We start from the raw sequence: 6805 nt of genomic DNA, 5'->3' as shown, positions 1-6805 counted from the left end.
CACCTAAGTTGTATAGGCCACTTAGCCTCATGAGGATTTCTAAGTTTTGAAAAGTAATGGCCTTGTTTGTTTTTTTTTTAGAAGAAAGTTATTTTATTAGAATAAACCATTTTTTTCTAATACAGTAGTGAAACACTACTTATTTGTGCTAATGATACCAAGTTGAGTCTTCTACTCATCTGAGGCTTTGCTGATGCTAAGCACTGTCGTGTGCTGTTAAAAATGAAGGTTCTGTCTTACCAAGAATTTGTCCTAGGCTCTAGCTAACTGCTAACGCAGTTGAAGTGGTATTGTATTGGTGGTGACTACATCTTGTGCATTGGTTGGTATATTTAGTTTCTTTATTCCACAGGGATCTGTTGTTCAATGTGGTTGATTTAAATTCCAAGCTTTAATTTTGTAATTTAAACAACGCACATGCACGTGTGTGCTTGTAAAGACAGAAGTCTGCTATTGGTCAGAATCATATAGACTGTGTCACAGATAAGGAAGCACCTGCTATTGGTTGCTTCATTACTATGGAGAAGACCTTGCCAAGTAAGTGAAACAGGTAACAGATGGGTTTAAGGTGCACAGTTGCCACTATTGCATGGGAGAAATCCCAGGTTCTATGTGGACCATGGGAATTTGGATTGAGCTGATAATGGTCAGTCTAGGAAAAGTTCCCCTAATATTCTTCAGACTTTTCTTATTGCTTCCTTCACAATTTGTCTCAATTATTGGTTGAATCAATTTTTTTCTTCCTGATTTGAGATCCCATCTTTATCAACTGCTGTATTTCCATTAATTCATTCAAGAAATGTATAGAGGGTCTTGCATCTGGAGACACAACAGTGAAGAAGACCTAAAAAAGTGCTTTCTTTCAAAGAGCTTACATTTGATCTGGGATAAAGGGGTGCAAAAATATGGAAGAGACAAACAATAAATAGAACATTAGGTATTGATGACTTCTTTGGTGAAACCAAAATGGTATATTGTGAGAAAGTGACTACAGTGAGTGACTACTTAAGACTGGGTGGTAAGGGGGGCTTTTTCAGATGGTATCATTTAACGTGAAGCATGAATGACAGAAAGGACCTGGCCTTTCAAAAACCTGGTATAAGAGTATTTCAGATGCTAAGGCAAGAGTAAGCTTTGCGAGGGTGGTACTAGAGTGCTAAGAAGTGAGATCCAAGAGATAGAGAGGGTTTGGGTCTCATAGAGCTATGGGAACCAAGGTGAGGATTTGGAGATAGGAGGGAGACATCTGGATTCTGGGGAGGCAAGAAGATCCTCAGGAGACCTTTTGGGATAGTCTGAGTGAAAGATGATGAGGGCCTGAGCAAGAGTGGTAGAAGTGAAGACAGAGATAAACAGATTTAAGATACAACAGGGCAGGGTTTCATAAAGTTGACAGGAATCTTCAATTATTAAATGTAGGAAGTAAGCTAAGAAAGGGATGTAATACTTCTAAGGTTTTGGTTTGAGTAAGTGTGGGGATAGGAGTGAAATTGACAGAAATGGGGAAGAACATAAGAACATGTTTTGGGAGCTGCAAATCAGGAATTCTGTTTTGCACATGTTAGGTGTGAGATGTTCATTGTACATCGATATGAGTGTATCAGATAAACAGTTGGGTAAAAGGCCAGAGTTCAGGAAAGGAGCAGACATGGAGATGAATTTGGAAGTCCTTGTGATATAGATGGTAATTACAGCCACAGTACTGGATGCTAAATGAAATAAAGACATAAGAGGGATTCCAGGACAGACCTGTGGGTCAGCCCATTTGCCTGGGCCTTCTGTTATTCTGTGTTACCTATAATCACTAGCTAAATTTCTTGACATTATTTCTTTTGGATCTTTATGCATATATTTACCTTTCACCTGATTAAGAAACCTGCAGAAGCTTCGCATGGCACCTACAGGAGGTGAAAACACCTCCTGTAATTTCAGGGCTCTTTGTAAACTGGGCTTCCATAATCTAGCCCTGTTCCATCTCAGTCAATCATCCTGACATCCTCTGTGGATACACTTTCTTGTGTTTGAGCCTGTTATGTGTCTTTCATCTTTTCTCTTGTCTTAGAGATGCATTTAGATTCCATTTTCCTCATGAAACATTTCACTTCTTCAGTCCAAACAGACTGCTCACATCTCTAAACTATTACTGTAGTTACTGTCTTACATTGAAATACTTACTATTTTTTATTTTCACAGATTATAATAAACATGCTTTCTTTTCAATCCTAAAGAAAAGTTATTTGAATCAAATATACACATGGCTTACAATCATACATAGAAAAGCTCAATATCACTGATCATTAGAGAAATGCAAATCAAAATAACAAGGAAAAACTCTATATCTAAATGGCCTAAGCATCCTTTTAAAAGGCAGAAATGGTTGGAATAGGTTAAAAACAACAAAACTACATGCTGCCTTTAAAAAATGAACTTTAAACATAAATTCACAAATAGTATAGACAAACATGTTTGAAAAAGATACGGCACACTCATCTAAAAAGAAAGCTGGAGCGGCTATATTAATAACAGGCAAAGTCGATTTCAGAACAAAGAATATTGGTAGAGGTAAAGAAAGAAAAATGATAGAATCATCTCAACCGATGCAGAAAGGCATTTGACAAAATGTAACATCAATTCCTGCAAACAGTATTAGAAAGCACCTTCCTGAATGTAATCAAGGACATACACAAATACAAGCTACAGTTAACAGCAGCTGACATTATTCTTAATAGTCAAAGAATGAATGCATTACCCCTATGTTTAAAAAAAAGACGGATGCCTCTGTTCTATTCAATAGCATTGGAGTTTCTAGCCAATGCAATAAGGAAAGCAGAAGAAATAAAACATATGGAGAATGGCAGGAAGAAGTAAAACTATCTTTGTTTGCATATTATGTGATTGTCTACATAGAAAATCCCATGGAATTTACCAACAGGCTGCCTGGCTTAGTGTTAAAGGCGTGCCCAACACATAGCCAAGAGGCCTTTGGCAAAAACTGGGAGACTTTGCTTCCCAGTGTTTAGGGAAATCTCTCCAATAGTTCCTGACTGCTAAGCGAACTGATCCAGGACTTCATTACAACAAAAAATACAGACTTTACAGATTTAGTTCAGAAATATGACTAAAACGATACTAAATAATCACAATAACAAAACCTGGGGCAGGTGGGCAAATCTGATTTCCAGAGTTGCCATGTAATTTAAAGTGTCCAGTTTCCAACAAAAATATGTTAAGAAACATGCAAGTAAATAAGAATATATGGCCCAAAGGGGTAAAAGCAGTCAGTAGAGAACTGTTGTTGAGGAAATCCAGATGTTGGACTGACTAGACAAAGACTAAGTTGGCTATTTTAAATCAGTGACTTCAAAGAGCTAAAGGAAACCATGTCAGAAGAACTGTAGGAAAGTATGAGGGCAGTGTCTCACAAAATAGTAAATATTGGATCAGGAAAAAGAATTAATCAGTACTAGGCCTAATACCTGGGTGATGAAATAATCTGTACAACAAACCCCCATGACATAAGTTTACCTATGTAACAAACCCACACATTTACCCTTGAACTTAAAGTTTAAAAAAAAAGAAATAGAAAATATTTTTTTTAAAGAACCAAATAGAAAATCTGGAGTGGACAAGCACAATAACTAAAATGAGAAATTTACTAGACGGGCTAAATAGCAGAGTTGAACAGTCAGAAAAAGAATTAGGGAACTTCAAGTTAGGTCAAGTGAGATTATATAATTAGAGTAACAGAAAGAAAAAGATAATGATTGAAAACTTCCAAAATTTGATTTTTTAAAAACACCAAAAGCTCAACAAATTCCAGAAACGATAAACTCAGAGATACCTCATGATAAAAAATTTGATAGACCCAACATCATACAAAGTATGTTCCCCAACCACAATGGAATAAAATTAGGAAACTGACAGAAGAAAAGTAGAGAAATTCACAAATATGTAGAAATTAACCAACACACTATTCAAAGGACAGTAGGTCAAAAAGGAAATAACAAAGGAAATTAGAAAATACCTATAGATGAAGAAAAAGAAAACACAACAAAACCTATGGGATGCAGCTAAAGCAAGTGCTTAGTGTGAAACACACAGCTGTAAGCACCTATATGAGGAATAAATCACCAACATTTTACTACAAGGAAGTAAAAAAGAAAGGCCAACTAAACTCAAAGCAAAAACATGGAAGGAAATAGTAAAGATTAAAATAGAAGTAAATACATTGGAGAATGGGAAAATGTAGAGAAAATCAACAAAATAATACTTTGTAAAGATTAGGAGAATTGACAAACTTATAGTTGAGACTCACGAAGAAAAGTAGAGAGAGCAAAAAAAGAGAGAGAAGGAAGGGGAGACAGAGCTGGAGAGAGAGAGACAAAATATTTAATTACTACAACTGAGAATAAAAGGACATTATTGCTGACCTCAGATAAATAAAAGGGTTACGAGGAAATAAAATTAACAATGGTATTACAACAAATTAGATAACATAGATGAAATGGAAAAATTGCTAGAAGCACAAACTACCAAAGCTGACTAAAGAAGTAATAGAAATTTGATCCATAAATCTATTTTGAAAAAGTTTGGCCGCTTTTTTGAAAAAAAAGAAATATGATCTAATCATTCCATTCTTAAGGATTTAGCCAAGAACAATATATGTTCATACAAAGATTCATATATTAATATTCATTGCAACTTTATTTTAATAGCCAGAAAGTGGAAACAACCCAAATTTCTATCAGCAATTGAATGGATGTGTTATATTCATACTTACTACTAAGCAATAAAAAAGGAATGAATCATTGATCAATGCTACAGTATAGATGAATCTGAAAATAATTAAGCTGATGATAGAAGACAGAAAAAAGTACACATAATGCATGATTTCACTTACATACATTTTAAAGAATGCAAAATTTCACAGAAAGCACATGAGCGATTATCCGGAGCTAAAGAGTGGGACAGGGATGAGTGGAAAGAAGGAATTACAAAGAAGCACAAGGAAAGTTTTTGGGGTGATTGAAATGTTTGTATTGTCCTGATAGTTTCACAGTTATATACATAGGCCAACCAATCTATCAAACTGTGCACTTTAATTATGTTCACTTCATTGTATTTCTCTTGTGCTTCAATAAAGCTGTTTAAAAATGACATATGCATAATTTAATCAGTAGCTATAGAAATGCTCTTTTCTGTTGTTGTTGTTGTTTTTGTTCTTTTTTTTGGTAGAGACGGGGTTTTTCCATGTTGATCAGGCTGGTCTCAAACTCCCGACCTCAGGTGATCCGCCCTCCTTGGCCTCCCGGGGTGCTAGGATTGCAGGCCTGAGCCACTGCACAGGGCCCAGTTTATTAATCAGAAAGGAACAGATCGGCCTGGCTTGGTGGCTCACGCTTGTGATCCCAGGACTTTGGACGGCCGAGTGCGGTGGATCACTGGAGCCTAGGAGTTCCAGGCCGGCCTGGGCAACATGGTGAAACCCGGTCTCTCTTTTTTTAAATTTATTTATTTATTTATTTATTTATTTATTTATTTTGAGGCGGAATTTCGCTCTTGTTGCCTAGGCTGGAATGCAGTGGCGCGGTCTCGGCTCCCTGCTGCCTCCGCCTCCCGGGTTTGGGTGGTTCTCCTGCCTCAGCCTCCCGAGTGGCTGGAATTGCAGGTGTGAACCCCCATGCCCGGCTTTTTTTTTTTTTTTTCGTAGAGACGGAGTTTCTGCATGTTGGTCAGGCTGGCCTGGAGCTCCCGAACTCGGGTGATCTGCCTGCCTTGGCCTCCCGGGGTGCTGGGTTTGCAGGTGTGAGCCACTGCGCCCGGCCCAATTTATTAAGCAGAAAGGAATTGATCGGCCTGGCGTGGCCCTAGACTTCGGACGGCGGAGTGCGGCCGATCGCTTGAGCGTAGGAGTTCCAGACCAGCCTGGGCAACATGGAGAAACCCGGTCTCTCTTTTTATTGTATTTATTTATTTTATTCGAGGCGGAATGTCCCTCTTGTTGCCCAGGCTGGAGTGCAGTGCTGCGGTCTCGGCTCGCCGTGGCCTCCGCCTCCGGGTTTGGGTGGTTCTCCTGCCTCAGCCTCCCGAGTGACAGGGATTGCAGGCGTGAGCCACCATGCCCGGCTTTTTTTTTTTTTTTTTCCTTCTTTGGTAGAAAAGGGGTTTCTCCATGTTGGCGAGGCTGGTCTCAAACTCCGGACCTCGGGTGATCCACCCACCTCGGCCTCCCGCGGTGCTGGGATTGCAGGTGTGAGCCACCGCGCCCAGCTCAATTTATGAACCAGAAGGGAATAGATCGGCCTGGCGTGGTGGCTCACGCTTGTAGTCCCAGGACTTTGGACGGCCGAGTGCAGATGATCGGTTGAGCCTATGAGATCCAGACTGGCCTGGGCAACATGGTGAAACCTGGTCCCTTTTTTTTGTCTTTTTGAGTGGAGTTTTGCTCTTGTTGCCCAGGGTGGAGGGCAGTGGCACGGTCTAGGCTCGTCGTGGCCTCCGCCTCCTGGGTTTGGGTGATTCTCCTGCCTCAGCCTCCTGAGTGGCTGAGATTAGAGGCAGGAGCCACCATGCCCGGTTTTTTTTTGTTTTTGTTTTTTTTGTTTTTTTTTTGGTAGAGACAGGATTTCTGCATGTTGGTTAGACTGGCCTGGCGCTCCCCACGTCTGGAGATCTGCCCTCGTTGGCCTCCCGGTGTGTTGGGATTGCAGGTGTGAGCCACTGCGCCCGGCCCAATTTACTAAGCAGAAAGGAATAGGTCGGCCTGGCATGGCTCCAGACCTCGGACGGCTGAGCGCGGCCGATC

The sequence above is a fragment of the Pongo pygmaeus genome, chromosome 16 (genome assembly GCF_028885625.2).
Source record: "Pongo pygmaeus isolate AG05252 chromosome 16, NHGRI_mPonPyg2-v2.0_pri, whole genome shotgun sequence".
NCBI classification, from domain to species: domain Eukaryota; kingdom Metazoa; phylum Chordata; class Mammalia; order Primates; family Hominidae; genus Pongo; species Pongo pygmaeus.
The sequence above is the reverse complement of the archived record's forward strand: the minus strand, read 5'-3'. Positions refer to the sequence as shown.